This window comes from Eschrichtius robustus, chromosome 13 (genome assembly GCF_028021215.1).
Source record: "Eschrichtius robustus isolate mEscRob2 chromosome 13, mEscRob2.pri, whole genome shotgun sequence".
In the NCBI taxonomy this organism is placed as follows: Eukaryota; Metazoa; Chordata; class Mammalia; order Artiodactyla; family Eschrichtiidae; genus Eschrichtius; species Eschrichtius robustus.
This window is the reverse complement of record NC_090836.1, coordinates 32764297-32780346: the sequence shown is the minus strand read 5'-3', so window position 1 is coordinate 32780346 and position 16050 is coordinate 32764297. Positions and strand designations below refer to the sequence as shown.

The following is a 16050-nucleotide window of genomic DNA, read 5'->3' as shown; positions in this document are numbered from 1 at the left end:
TATAGCATTGCATATTGATTTTGAAAAACAGCTTTGAGGGTAACAATAGCAAATGCAATATTCTTGTTTGGTGTTATTCTTTTAGAAAAGATACATTCTAATTAGATGTAGGCCAGATATAATGAATATGCTTCTTTGAAATATAAAACATTTATTAACTTTAATAGCCCATGTAATCCTGAACTAACTTATTGTATAGTAAAGATTTTATATTTTAAATGACATTTGGGGGAGAAAAAGGCAAGGATATGCTTTGATTAATGTTTATACTTTTTCCACGAAACTTTTTAATTCATATGCCTCACCAGTTTTCAATTAGTTTACTTCGTACATTGATCATTATTCTATACCTAGAAGAAAATATTAAACTCTACAAGTATTTTGGTATCAGGGATCAAAGGTAGAAGTAAACTTGTGAAATTCGAGATTTTAAAAAATTCTATAAAATGCACAAAATGTAATGGAGCATTTCATAAAGAGAATGAGAGAGAAACATTATTTCTCGACTCAGAAGCACCACGCCATTTGATTTTAATACAAGAACTATAGATATTTGGCTGACAGGAATCTTATCTCTTTAAAATGCTTAGTACACAATCTATTACTGTTTAATTTGTATGTGAACAAACTAAATGCATTGGTTCTAAAGGTACTATTAATTATGTACTGACACCTTGATGGATTGCTCCATCAGCTGAGCAGCCTTTCTCAATCAAGTAGCATCAGGAAGAGAATTTTCTCTATAAATGAAACCTATAAGAATTCTTCACATTTAAAGTTAGAAATATATATAGTTTATAAAATTGTAAAGATTTATTATCTATTGAAATGATGATATGGCTGTTAAAATACCAGGGAAGATATGTCAAAATACTTAAGAGCAGTTTACAAAACAATATTACATGTCTCACTCATTTATTATAGAATGCTGACCATGCAGTTCATCTCTCGGCTCCCACTTTTATAAATGTCAGAACCATATAAATATGTTTGAATTTTTGAAATTCCTCATAAGAAAAGTATCTATAATGTTTCCTGAGAGCACTCGTTATAACATATGTCTTTGAAACTTCCCAAGCCTCTAAACCTGAAACGTACATGTAGGATATTCTTAAAAACTGACTAAAGGGGTATTATTCACTTCCTCAAAATAGTTATCAGTCACTATTTAATAAAATCTTCCTTGTCTTTGAGTGGAAAGAATTACTTAAATAAAAAGGATTACTATTATTCACATATTTTAATGACTGAGGATGAATTTATTGTGTTTTGAGGGACATTTTATTTCTCACTGCTTTAATGTTCTGCACATTATTTGAATTTTTCCAATAAATTCCGAACAACCTTTGTTTCAGTATTATAAATATTTAACCAACCAAATAAAGAAGTGCATCAAATCCATGCCCAGTTGAAGCAATAGGCTCCTTTTGTATTTTGGAATCTATCCCTTTCTTAAAGGACTGCATAGGATATCCTAACAACTAGGTGAGAGTCACTAAAGAAATTAATGTGGTTAACTTAAATAAAATAGGAAAATTATTTATTTTTTATTAAACTCTGTACTGCTATGAAAGATTGGTAAATATTGATGTGACTTAAATGTGCTATTAGTTGATTTGGTTTTAAATGCTTTAGACAGTTTTTTTCATATTCAATTAATTTATCATTCATCTTTCCATTTAATAAAACTGAAGCATCTTAGAGGGAAAGAAATATGCATTTTATTTTATTTTATTAAATCATTGAATCCTCCATGTTAAGAATCTAATTAAAATGCAGCTTTTCTAAAGTAATGGTTGTTTTGGTTTTGTTTTCATTAATTATTCCATAGGCAACCCCAGAATGACCCAGATGTTGGAGTCATTAGATAACAATTTTAAAGCATGGGTTATAACTATGCTCCAAGAGATGTAAGATGATATGTTTGTAATGAATGAAAAGAAAGGGAATCTCAAGAAACTATGAAGAATAACCAAATGCAAATTTTACAACTGAAAAATAAAGTACCAGAAGTAAAGTGTTTACTAGATGGCTTTAATATCAGAATGAAGACAATAAAAATCTGAAGAAGAGAAAGAAAAAAGTTTTTTTTTGAGTAAAGATAGCCTCAGATTATGTGAGGCAATTTCAGAAGAAAAATGGAGTCTCAGATGGAGACAGTGCAATAATGGAGCAGAAAAAAGAAATAGAAAAAGTACTGGCAGAAAAGCCTCTGAAATTTGTTAGGAGATACAAATTTACAGATTTATGGACTCAACAATCTGTTTTTTGTTATTTAGTTTTAAGAGTATTCTATGTATTGTGGCTATTAATCTCTTATAGGATATATGATTTGCAAAATTTTCTCCCATTCTGTGGGCTACTTTGTTACTCTGTTGATATTGTCTTTTGATGCACAAAATTTTTAAGAAATCTAATTTGTGTATTTTTTTCTTTTGTTGCCTGTGCCTCTGGTGTTATATATAAGAAATCATTTCATGAAGATTTTGTCCTGTGTTTTCTTCTAAGAGTTTTATAATTTTAGGTCTTACATTTAGATCTTTGACCCATATTGAGTTAATTTTTGAATGTGGTGTTAGGTAAGGATCCAATTCCTTTCTTTTGCATTTAGATATCCAGTTTTCCCAGAACCATTTGTTGAAAAGACTGTCAAAATTCCATATGAATTTTCTATTTCTATTTCTTAAAAAAAATCCCTGAGACATTTGTAGGAATTGCATTGAATCTGTAGAACACTTTGGATAGTATTGACATCTTAGCAATATTAAGTCCTCCAATCCATGAACATGGGATGTGTTTCCATGTATTTATGTCTTCCTTAATTTCTTTTAGAAAAAATTGTAGTTTTCTTTGTACGAGTCTTTCACCTCCTTGCTTAAGTTAATTTCTAAGTATTTTATTTTTTTTGATGCTGTTGTACATGGAATTATTTTCTTTATTTCCTTTGAGATTGTTCATTGTCATTGTATAGAAATGCAACTGATTTTTGTCTGTTGGCTTTATATCCTGCTACTTTGCTGAATTTGTTTATTACTTCTGGCAGAATTTTTATAGAAACTTTAGGGGTTTTGGCGTAAAAGACCATGTTATCTGCTAACAGAGATCATTTTACTTCTCCTTTATTTTTCTTGCCTAATTGCTCTGGCTAGAACTTCCAATACTATGCTGAATCGAAGTGGAAAATGGGCATCCTTGTCTTGTTCCTGATCTTGGAGGAAAAGCATTTAGTCTTTCACCATTGAGTATAATGTTTACTATGGATTTTTCTTATATTGCTTTTATTATGTTGAGGTAGTTTTCTTCTATTCCTGGTTTGTTGACTGTCTTTATCACAAAAGGGTGTTGAATTTTATCAAATGCTTTTTCTGCATCAGTTAAGATGTGATCATGTGATTTTTTCGTTTTGTTGATATGACATATTGCATTGATTGATTTTCATATGTTGAACCATCCTTACATTCCCATAATAAATCCCACTTGTTCATGATGTATAATCCTTTTAATATGCTGCTAAATTTGGTTTGCTAGTTTGTTCATAAAGAATGTTGGTCTTTAATTTTATAATGTCTGTCTGGCTTTGGTGTCTGGGTAATGCTGACCTCATTGAATGAGTTAGAAAGTGTTCCTTCCTCTTCAATTTTTTGGAAAAGTTTGGAAAGGATTGATAGTAGTTGTTTAAATGTTTGGTAGAATTCACTAGTGAAGCCATCTAATCCAGGGCTTTTCTTTGTTGGAAGATTTTTGACTACTGATTCAAACACCTTAATAATTGTAGGTTTATTCAGATGTTCTGTTTCTTCATAATTTAGTCTTAGTAAGTTTTGTGTTTCTTGGAATTACATGTAGTCCATTACATGTAGTTTATCCAATTTATTGGATATAATTGTTCATAGTACTCTCTTATAATCCTTTTTATTTCTGTAGTATCTGTAGTAATGTCCCCACTTTCATTTCTGATTTTAGTACTTGAGTCTTCTCTTTTTTATTTAGTCCATCTAGCTAAAGATTTGTCAAATTTATTGATCTTTTCAAAGAACCAACTTCTTTTTTTAAATTCTTCTATTGCTTTTTTTTAAAATTTATTTATTTAATTTTGGCTGCATTGGATCTTTGCTGCTGCGCGCAGGCTTTTCTCTAGTTGTGGCGAGTGGAAGCTACTCTTCGTTGCAGTGCACGGGCTTCTCATTGCGGTGGCTTCTCTTGTTGCGGAGCACGGGCTCTAGGCACACAGGCTTCAGCAGTTGTGGCATGTGGGCTCAGTAGTTGTGGCTCGCAGGCTCTAGAGCACAGGCTCAGTAGTTGTGGCGCACATGCTTACTTGCTCTGCGGCATGTGGGATCTTCCTGGACCAGGGCTTGAACCCATGTCCCCTGCATTGGCAGGCAGATTCTTAACCTCTGCACCACCAGGGAAGTCCAGGACCAACTTTTGACTGCATTATTTTTCTTTTCTTTACTTTGTTTACCTCTAATCTCAATTATTTCCTTCCTACTGCTAGCTTTGGGTTTAGTTTATTCCTCTTTTTCTAGTTCCTTAAATTGTAAAGTTAGGTTGTTGATTTGAGATCTCTCTTATTTTTTAATGTAAGGGCTTATGGCTATAAATTTTCCCCTTAACACTGCTTTTGCTGCATCCCATAAGTTTTGTATGTTGTGTTTGTGTTGTGTGAAGATGAAAATCAGTAATCATAGCGATTGTTGAAGTATCACAGTACTTGTATTCAAGCAACACTTATTTTACTTGATAAAGGCTCCAAAGCACAAGAGTAATAATGCTGGCAGTTTGGATATACCAAAGAATAGTCATAAACTGCTTCCTTTAAGTGGAAAGGTGAAAGTTCTTGACTTGATAAGGAAAGAAAAAAGTCTTTTGCCAAGGTTGCTAAGATCTGTGGTAAGAATGAATCTTCTATCCATTAAATTGTGAAGAGAGAATGAAATTTATGCTAGTTTTGCTTTCACACCTTAAACTGCAGAAGTTATGGCCTCAATGTGTGATGAGTGCTTAGTTAAGATGAAAAGGCATAGAATTTATACAGTGAGATATTTTGAGAGAAAGAGGGAGACCACATTCACATAACTTTTATTATAGTATACTGTTATAATTGTTCTATTTTATTGTTATTGTTGTTAATCTCTTACTGTGGCCGATTTATAAATTAAACTTTATAATAGGTATGTTTGGAAAAAAATGTAGTATATGTAGGGTTTGGCACTATCTGTGGTTTCAGGCATCCAATGGGGGTCTTGGAATGTATCCCCCATGGATAAGGGGGGACTATTGTAACAGTATTGGGAGCATAGGAATATGAACAAGGTGTTTGTATGGGTGGTAGTAGGAATAGTAACAGGGTGCTAAATCCCGATGATTAAGGGAATAATGGATAGGAATTGCTGAAAACTTTTTATCAAAAAACATCAACATACAGACAGATATAGAAGTAAATAACAACTGAAAGTAAAGTGGCAATGACCTCAGAAATGAGTTAGAAGTGATATAGGGAACTAGTATTATTAGATACTTGTGTGACTTTTTTAATAATAAAAACCAAAATAATTTATCTAAAAGAAATTAAGCCATGAAAAATTATAAAATTTCCAAACCATAGCTTGTAGACTTTTGAATATTTCTTTACCCTTATTTCAAAAGTACTTCTCTTGTTTAATTTTTTTAAATATACGAACGAAAAGTACTAATGTGCTGTCATTGTACATGCTCAGCTGGTATAAGTAAATTCGGTCATTGACATGTATTACTATGGCTACTTTCTTTTTTTAAAGATTGACATTCAGTGGTAAAAGATAAATGACAGAAGTTGAAAGATTGAAGTAAAATACACTCATTCAACTCATCTTATTACTTTCTGACTTGTTTTAGGTTGATATTACAAATGCAAATAATATATCTGTATATATATATATATGAAAGCTGACCTTTTCATTCATGTGGTATATTACATATCATATTCTGTAATATGTATGGTGATATTAACAAATGTTGAAGAATGTTTTTAAAGGAACAGTCCTTGGCAGATTTTCTGCAGTGTATTAACATAGACAGACAAAGAAACTTGTTCTTCATAATTAGTATCTCTGTGGAGTCAGAAAAAGGCGAAGGCCTTTCAACTTGCTAAATGACTAATTCAGCTTCCCACATAACTTACTGACATCAAAATAAAAACCTGGATATCTCTTATGCTTGAATATTTGGTAAAAGTCTTCATTTTAACAAGTTTAAACATTTTGTTTTCAAGAATGTTTTGGGTTTTCTGACAGTTAAAGACTGTAGGATATTTTGTGCAAACATTAATTATATTTGTTTAAGAGTTTACATTATTAATGTATTCAGAAGAGAAATGAAAGAAGTCATTTTAAAATAACACTTCTTCATTCTATTTTGTGTTTGTTATTTACCTTGATAAGCTATATTCAATACAAGTAATTTTGGAGCTTTAAGTATAAAAGCCTTCACAAAAAAATAGAATTATTATAGCTTTAGTGGATAAATGAAAATAATAGCATGTTTTTGGTTTTAATTCTTTTCCCACATTTGTATTATTTACATGTCTTATGTGTTTATAAAAAAGGATGTGCTTATGCTAATTTTACCTCATAAACAGGTAAAATGTGCTTTGAGGGAGACAGAACAGATACTGAGGTGCTAAGAGATTTGTAAAGTATTTTTGTTTTTTGTAGTTTTTCCATTTTTGCTTCTTTTTTAGTGTATTTTTATTGTGGTAAAATATATCTAACAAAATTTACCATTTTTACCATTTTTAAATGTACAGTTCAGTGGCATTAATTACATTCACATGTTGTACAGCCATCACCACTATCTACTGCTAGAACTTTTCATCACCCCAAACAGAAAATGTATACCCATTAAGCAATAATTCCCCATTTCTGCTTTCCCTCAGTCTCTGATAATGTGTAGTTTATTTATTGAGGTATTTTTAATAAAAATAAAATATAAACAAAATGTATTTATAAATAATATGATATGTTATAAATAATATTTATTGTTATATTTAGGTTAAGTGGCTTTACCTTATTGAAAGGTTGATTTCAATATTACTTCACCTGTTATTTGAATTAGTCTATTGGCACATGAAATGCATTCTAATTATGATGTAGTAATTTAAATTAATTTTCCTTTTCCCTTAGCTAGAATGTTTAAGACACACATACAAGGATTACTATCATTTCCAATATAATCAGTTGGGGTTACTTCAATGCAGGTATGTTACTCTTAGATGCTGCCTCGTGGCCAAATCAGAATTGTGAATTGCCAAACTAAAATAGAATACAAAAATATGGTAATACTTATGCCCTGCACTGATACCCTTTGTAGAATATTTTGTTGGTCATCAGTCATGGACTCATAAGCAGTAATGTGTATCACTTGAGAACAGTGTACTCAATATAAGCAACTAGAGGTGCTAGAAGCTCCCTGGTGACTTTCCTATGCAAGGATGGCTGGGATACATTCCTGCATACTTAAAACACACTGAAGGCTCCTGAAATGGGGGAAATGTGACAGCAGGGCAGGAGAGATTTCCCTTTCTTTGTCAGTGGCTTCTTTGAACTAAGAGGAACCTCCTGCTTCAGAAAGACTCTACAAGATGTTATTAATAACTGAAGATTATCATTTTCCAGGACCAGAAAGAGGGAAATTCAGGCACCTGAAAACAAGCTAATCTTCCAAGGCGAACACCAGAGATTGTGCACAAAACTCAATTCTAACACTTGAAAATTACCCCTTTTGCAGCTCTTATATAGGCAATCCTGTTACCAAACGCAAGATCATGTGCCTGATGCACGGTGAGGCCAAACAAACTGAAACTTTGGAGTTCGGAGCAGAGAAAGGTTGTAGAGCCATGCAAGGAGTCGAGTGGCTTGTGCCCCCCAAAACCCTGAACTCCCCAATGGTTTTCAGGGAGAAGCTTTTCTAGGCAAAATTTGGGATGAGACCTACAGGGTCTGTGACTTTCTTCTGATTGATTGTTGTGAGGTAACAGGGCAGCGTTCCAGGACTCTTGTGCTCAGACTGTAGTTACCATCCTCCTCCTGGGTGGGGGCCTTAGTTCCTGCAGGAGAACTCAAAGGTACTGTTAAGTATATTCTTCCTTCAGGAAGAGCCAGGACCCTGCCCCAAGGCTGTAGTATTGTTTCTTGACCACCCCTCCTTATTTTCTGCATTCCCTCCCTTCCCTGACTAGCAACTGTTTGAATCTGCCCTTTGGAACTCAGGGGAGGTCAGGAAGGCTGAATGAAGCGTATTTCCTACAAACCAGAAGCAGCGGACAAGGAAAGGATTTGTACTGGAGAGGGCCCCACAGGCTCCTGCTCCATTTCAATCCCAGTGCTAAATATCCCAGTTAGAAATCCTATACATAAAGCCAAAATCAGTCAGTTATGTTTCAATTATTTTTGGTTTACATTTCAGTATCACCCTTAATCCTATCAGACTTGTGGTTTTCTGTATTTGAACTACTCTTTGCAAAAAATTTTATACGAAGTACTGAAATGCTTAGTTCCAATGTTGTTTAGGCCTGCTTATTATTTACACCAGCCAATGAGGGCAGGAACCGGCTTTCCTTCAATTATCTGTCCCTAGCTTTTGGCCTAGTACCTGGCATTTAGTAGGCATTCTAATGATAGTTAAGGTCTATTCAGTTGTGTTTGTGTGCCAGAATGCTTTGCATAGATGACTTTCTTTAATCCTCACAATACCTTTGTATGGTTGGTTTGATTACTATGCTGATTTTACAGATAAGGAAGCTGGAGCTCAGTGACCTGTTTCGCCTGAGGTCTTAGAGCAGGGATCAGTATAGCTGAGATTCAGAGCCTGAACTTCACCCCAGAGCTCTTAACTACTCAACTGTAGTGTGTTTATAAATGATTGTTGACCAGAGTGCTTTGTTAAATGAAGGAAGAAGCCAGGATATATTCTGCCGTTGTGTTCTGTTCAGTTTTTCGGTTTATACCCCAGTTCTCAGCAGTATAGAGGTTATGAAGAAGTACAGAGGTTAAGAAGAACTCTGGTACAGTTCTCTCTACCACTAGCCAACCTTATCCTAACTTGCCTTTTTCCGTAGTATAAGCCATTAACCAGTAAGAGGAATTGGTTAAGCATGTTCTTAACTAACGTGCTAGGTTTCCTAGGAGATAATTAATATGTAGAAATTCATAGCCTCTTATTATATATTATACATACATATATGTAGGATATGGCTGATTCTAGTTACATACAGAAAAAAAGGTTAAAAAAAAAAATATATATATATATATATCCATACACTCTATAAGTATTGGAAGGGTTTGCTTTTAAATATGTTGTAGTGCGAGCATCTTAGAACGTGTCTTGGATGATGAGGAATATAAGAAGGTGCATTTTCCTTGATGAGCACAGGCCAGCTGAGACTCCTTTTACCAAGGATCAGTTTGCTAATATTTCACAGCTGAACTCTTAAGTAACAAAGCTGATTAAAATAATGTTATTCAGAGATAATAAGTGTATCAAGGTGCCAAGTATGGTTTAGGTAAAATCATTTGAAATTTAATATAATATTTGAAATTTAATATAATAGCTTTAATATAATAGCTTTGGGGAATGAGAAAGAATGCACTGTAGAGCTTTTCACATCTAATCATCATCACAAAATATGGGAACATGTGGGAAGAATTCTCTTTAGATAAATAAAATCTAATTAAAGCAGTGGTGATTTACATTAATATATGACCACCAGGTAAGGTAAAAGTTGCTGTTTTTTAATGAAGTTTATAAAATATTAGGCACTTGTAGATTTTCTTTGTTATGTTTATGTATGTTTATACTTTTAAGATTTTATATTATGGTCTAAAGCATTATCTTATTTACACAGTTTTCTTGGAACATGTTAGGATAACTATACTTTGAAACCTGTGGGTTGATAGATTTTTTTTTAATTACTGTATTAATTATGTACTATCGACTTAAAAAAATGCACAACGTGAGAGTTGTGAGTCAGGTTTTATTTGGGGCAAAATGAGGACTATAGCCGGGAGACAGCATTTCAGATAGTTCTGAGAAACTGCTCCAAAGAAGTAAGGGGGAAAGTCAGTATATATGTTATTTCGGTGAAGGGGGAGTACATACAATCAAGCACATATTTTTTTGCAGAAGGTTTCTGCTAGTCACGAGGAGCAGTTATCACCAGGAAGGATTTTAGTGCTTTTCTAGATATGAGGAGATACAAGAATTGGGCTCAAAAACGGCTCCTGAAAATATCTATCTATCTGAAGACCTGTTCTGCCAGTTTTCTCAGAGCACAGAGGGCCTCATTTCTGCTCTCCACCATGAACTCCTTTCAGGTGGTGTTGAAAATCAGCAGCTGCAGCAGCTCATGATTTAATCCTTGTAGAGGTAGCTGGCAAGTGCCAATTTGTTGTTGACAGTATCATAGAGAAATTTTACACATATGAGTAAACATTCTTGAAAAACAAAAAAAGGAGTAATGTAATATATTGTTAAAAGTATCAGTTCATCTTGATTATTTTTCTTTCATAAGGTACCTTTATTTACCTTAGCATGAAACAAGATACAAAGATATCAATAAGGTCATCTGTGATGTAGTTATCCATAATCACAATTATATCTCTTTTAATATTGAAATACTAAGGGATTTTTTTCATTGTAGCATTTTACTTCAGCATTAGCCAAGAAGAATATTTATCACATATACAGTTTATATTCTTCCACATTAAAATATTCATAATCTGCAAGCATCTAGAAACTTCAGGTCTGGTTATAACTAAAAAGTTTTTCTTTAACTCTTTCTAAAATCCTGTGCACATGCGCACTCACCATCCATCCTATTTTGTAGATACATATAAAATATGGTAAAAATAATTGTATATTTGTTTCTCATGAATGATGATTTACTGTACCATGAAGTCAGCTTTCTAATATTCATAGTCATTGCTCAGTATAAATGTTACCAAGTCCAAGCTCGGTCTGCTCGCTGCACGACAGGCCAACGAATCGGAGACAAGGTGTTGAGGCAAAGAATACAACTTTATTCGGAAAGCCGGCAGACTGAGAAGATGGCAGACTAAAGTCTCAAAATAACCATCTTATCAGGGTTTGGATGCCAGTTTCTTTTATAGCATAGAGAGGGAGAGGAGATAAGGAAGTAAAGTAAAAAGGCCATAAGTTTTGCAGACATCACCTGGAGTGGCCTGCCTCTGGGAGGGGATGTGTTAATTTCTTCTTTCTTGTAGCCATCCACAGGTGGACAGCATCTGGATGTTTGCCTGAACAAAGGCACTTTGGTTTAACATTCAGGCAGAGGGTCAGGGTTCCCCGAGGCAGATATTATGTATAGACAGTATCCTTTTGGTGAACAAAAGCATCAGAAAGCAAATGTTAAAGTAAAAGAAACAGATCCAACGTGCAGTCAAGATTTGGCTCTTCCCTGTCAAAGGTTGAATAGAAGCTTCCTTGACCTTATTTAGGACTAACTGTAAAATTTGCATGGGGGGATTAATGTCTGATATAAAATTATTTTATTTGAATTAAATTCTTTATTTTAGAGGTTAAGATGCGAAAAAAGTTCTTGTTAATCAGGAAAGGGTTCTAATTAGTCAAATAATTTTTATGTAGGAAAGCAAGAGGAAAGACAATGGTAAGTATGTAAAGTGATAGATATATTAGTTAGCTTGACTGTGGTGATCGTTTCACAATGTATATGTATATCAAGATATCAAGTTATACTCCTTAAATATATACAAAATTTGTTATTTTACCTCAATAAAGCTGTTTTTTGTTTTTGTTTTGTTTTAAAAAGAAGAATAAAAAGCCAGTATAATGAAGTGTCTCAGAGCATAGCATCTGATGATGTAAGCTATGTGAGTTAAATATTAAAATAATGTTCATCTTTCACTTTAGTGAATAATTTAATTCTACTCAAATATAATTAGTGCACATGGTGTATATATATATTAACACTGGAGTACAGCAAAATAAAGTAGATAAGGTCCTTTCAATTAAAGAATATGACATCTTTTTGAGCACCTACTATACATCAGGTAGTATTCTAGGCACTGGGGATTCCTTGGGAACAAAACACACAAATTTGCTGCCTTCATGGAGTTTAAATTCTAATGGAAGATAGATAATAAGCAACATAAAGCAATTATGTAATATTTTAGAAAGCAAATACTGTAGAGAAAAATAAAATGGAAGGGATTATATGGGGGCTGGGGTAGAGAGGAGGTTGAATTTTAAAGTGTTAAGGGGAGGCCTCACTTCACGTGAAGGTAACAATTGAAAATAAGTCATAAAAGAATTGAAGGAATAGGCCATGAGTATGTCTGGGGGAAGGGCATTCCAAGTGGAGGAGAGAAAACATGCCAAGACTCTAAGAAGCGCCTGGCATGTTAGAAGAGCACCAAGGAGGCCAGTAAGGCTGGCAGTGAGTGGGTGAGGGAAATGAGGTCAGAGAAGTAAAAGGGATTAGTTATAGGAGCTGAAATGCAGAGGACTCTGCATTCAGTCAATTTGGGGAAGGATGAGGAGCTCACATGAAGTTTCAGTAGCCTATATATTCATGTATAAATGGGGAAAGGAGTTCAGGGAAGCTGTCCAGGCTGGGGATATGAACCTAGAAGTCAGCAGTGGGTAGATGGTATTTAAAGTCCTGAAACTGGGTGGAATCAACAAAGAAGCTAAAAGACAAGAATAGATACAAGGATGTTCCTGTGGCACTTTGCATTCGATGGATCCAACCAAGGAGAAGGAGCAGCCTAGAAAGTGCTGTCTCATGCAAACCTAGTGGGGGGGAAAAGCTGATTTAAGGGAGGAGGGAGTAATCAGCTGTGTCAGATGTTGCTGATAAGCCGATTAATGGAAGGACTAAGAATTGGCTATTACACTTAAAACATGGAGGATGTTGGTGACCTTGAGATAGGGTGGGGCAATCAAAAACCTAATTAGAAGAATAAGAGCAAAAGAATCACAATGAGTACAGCCAAGTCTTTTGAGTTGCCTTTTTTTTTTTTAAAGGGGGAAGTGGAGTCAAGCAAGTTGCATGTTTTTTGGTTGATGGGAATGTTCCAGTAGAGAGAAAACAAATGATGCAGGAGAAAGAAGGAAGATTGCTGAGTGATGCTCTTGAGTAGGTAAAGTGTTTCCATTTGAGCAGAAGAGTTCAAGTTTTAGAGGTAAACACATTTTGTTCAAGAGTGTGATGACTTCAAAGTTCATGTGAGAATCTAGTAGTGGAAATAGGCTATAGAGTGCTTTGAGACAAAGGAGAAGTGAACTTTATTTTGTAGGTAGTGAGATGCTGTTACAGGGTTCTGAATAAGAGACTGACAAGATCCTCATTTGAGACAATTGACCTGGCATAAGTGGACAAGATAAATAGGTAGTGGAGAGACTATATATAAGGAGACAAAGTAGAAAGGCATTGCAAGTCTGAACAATGAGAAAATGGTGAAAATACTGAGTTTTCCATCCTGGTAATTGATAAATGATTAATTAGTCATAGATAAAGAATGTTTACAATAAAGAATAGCAATTGACACTTTCTTAATTTTTAAATTGTTTTCATTCTTATTTGGTGGGCTATACAAAAACAAGTGGCAGGCCAAATTTGGCCCCTGGGCCATTTGTCATCTTGATCTGGTAAAGAACAAATTGATGTTTATTGTGCTACATTTTAAATTTTTCTGTAGAATTCTAAAAATTCTCACAATAAAAAGGTGGAAGAAAGTGATTAATCTTGAGAATAAAAGTAAAACCAAAAAACAGTTTCAAATTTGTTAATTATTCTTCACTGCTAGAATGAAAGGATAATAAATAAATTTCTGAGGAGAATGCATCTCTTTGAAGAAAACTGGCTTCAGTGGAGAGAGAGCAGTAGTTAACATACAGGATGTGTGGAGTGACCATAATTTGTCATCCAAATGGGGATGCTTTTGAGAATGGAAAGGGATGTCAATGATAATTTGTCCTGGACAACAGGTACAAATCAATATGTGTGGTCACCCTAGACGTTGGATTAAGAAGGTTGTACTCATTTTCTAAGGCTGCCGTAACAAAGTACCAAAAATGGGGTGGCTTAAAACAAATGAAACATTCTCTCGCAGGTCTGAAGGCCGGAAGCCTGAAATCAAGATGTCTGCTGGGTCATGTTCCCACTGGAGGCTCTAGAGAAGAATCCTTCCTTGCCTCTTCCAACTTCCAGTGGTTGCTGGCCATTCTTTGCCTTCTAGACACATCACTCCAATCTCTGCCTCCATTGTCACATGCTCTTCTTTCCTGTGTGTTTCTCTGTCTGTATCTAAATCCCCCTTTCATTTTTCTTATAAAGACACCAGTCATTGGATTTAGAGCCTACCCTATGCCAGTATGGCCTAACCTTAACTAACTACATCTGCAGAGACCCTATTTCCAAATAAGGTCACATTCCGAAGTTGTGTGGAAACACTGTTTAACCTAGTACAGTTTTATTTGATTGGTTGTTTTGTCTGGGTTTGTTATAAAACAGGAGAGGCTTTGGTATGCTTAAGGAATGAGGGGAAGTAGCTAATATAATAAAGAACGTAAAGATTTTGTTTTCCAGACATGTCTCTGATTTGTGTTGAAGTAAAACCCACTTCAACTAAGTGAAGAAAAAAAGAGTAACATCATTGAAAGGATACAACAGAAACTTTCATAGCATCCAAGCACTGGAAATGATGTGTCTTGTCAAGGAGGATCCTAGAACTTGAAATTAGAACCTAGTTACTTCCCCTGTCTTTTAAGCTGCCTGTGTCTTCTTCTCCCTTCAACCCCTTCATTGTCTGGCTTCTCTATGCAAAAAGAGGGAGGAATTAGTGTGTGAATGTTTATCACAACAGGAAAATGGAGAGAGTGCAGGCCTTCGTTAAGTAGGAGCCAAGATTCTTTACTCACATAGAGTGAATTGGGTAGCACAGGTATGCTATTTATTCTTTTTTCAATATGTGGCATGTTTTGTTGTTCGCTCAACATGTCAAGCAGATCTTTTCATGCTTTTCACAGAAAATAATGTCAGTGTAGACTCCTGAATATCCCTGAGGATCTTGCCTGAAGTAGTTCTCCATGAAGACTCTTGTGTATATTTCCCCCACCACACACAAAAATTGGAATCCTATATTCCATTCTGCTACATGTTCATGTTTATTTTAATTTGCTCCACTTCCTCAAAAACTTGAGTTAAGTTCAAGCTCAAAGAAGATGTACCATATTAACTCCTGGGATTTTATACTGCCTAGGACAAGGTTGTGATCCTGGGGGTGTGAACGCTAAAAGTTACAGACAGTGTGAACTTTCTTGTACGCTGGATATATGAATGTTGTAGTGACCGTGTTTCTTAATCCTAAGGGCTTTGCATGGTAGATACTAAATGAGTGTTTAATTGATATTTTTATGTACATTTCCTCATTGACAATTAAGGTTTTTTTTCAATTAAGGTTTTTTTGTTTGTTTTTTGCACTTAAGCTATATTTTTCATCTTTGGAAACAGATTAGGGAAGAAATAAAATTAAGATAAAGTGAATAAGAGAGGAGAAGGGAAAGGAAGAGGAAAAGGCTGCTTTGCTTTTCAGCCACATGGGCATTTGTGTTACCAGAGACCTTTGTACATGCTGTGTCTTCTGAATAAATAGCCTTCCTTTCCCTTTTTTCTGAGTTAACTCTTAAGAGCTCTATTTAATCATCCCTTCCTCAGGAAAGACTCTTCTGACCACTCTGATTAGGTCGTATTCTCAAAGCTCCATATGCTTCTCTGGAGTCATCATCACATTCTAACTTATTTGTATGTATTTGATTGATGTATGTATCCTACCCTAAACCAGAACCTCCGGGAACAGAGGGACCATGTTTGGTTTTGCTACCAGCATAGTGGATGACCCATAGCAGGTGTTCAATAACTATTTGTTGATGAGTATGTGAAATGTGACATATTTTACTGGTGTAATTAAGAAAGAGGATTCTTGAAATCTCATGAGGTCATCCAAGGTGGAGAATGAATAAAGCTGTGTT

The 16050-nt window shown here is 34.6% G+C and overlaps 1 protein-coding gene across 1 annotated transcript in view; it reads left to right on the top strand.

Annotated features, from left to right (window-relative positions):
• SLC2A13 (solute carrier family 2 member 13) overlaps nucleotides 1-16050 on the top strand; it is a 440944-nt gene that overhangs the window by 233854 nt on the left and 191040 nt on the right. The gene's annotated exons all lie outside the window — the stretch shown is intronic.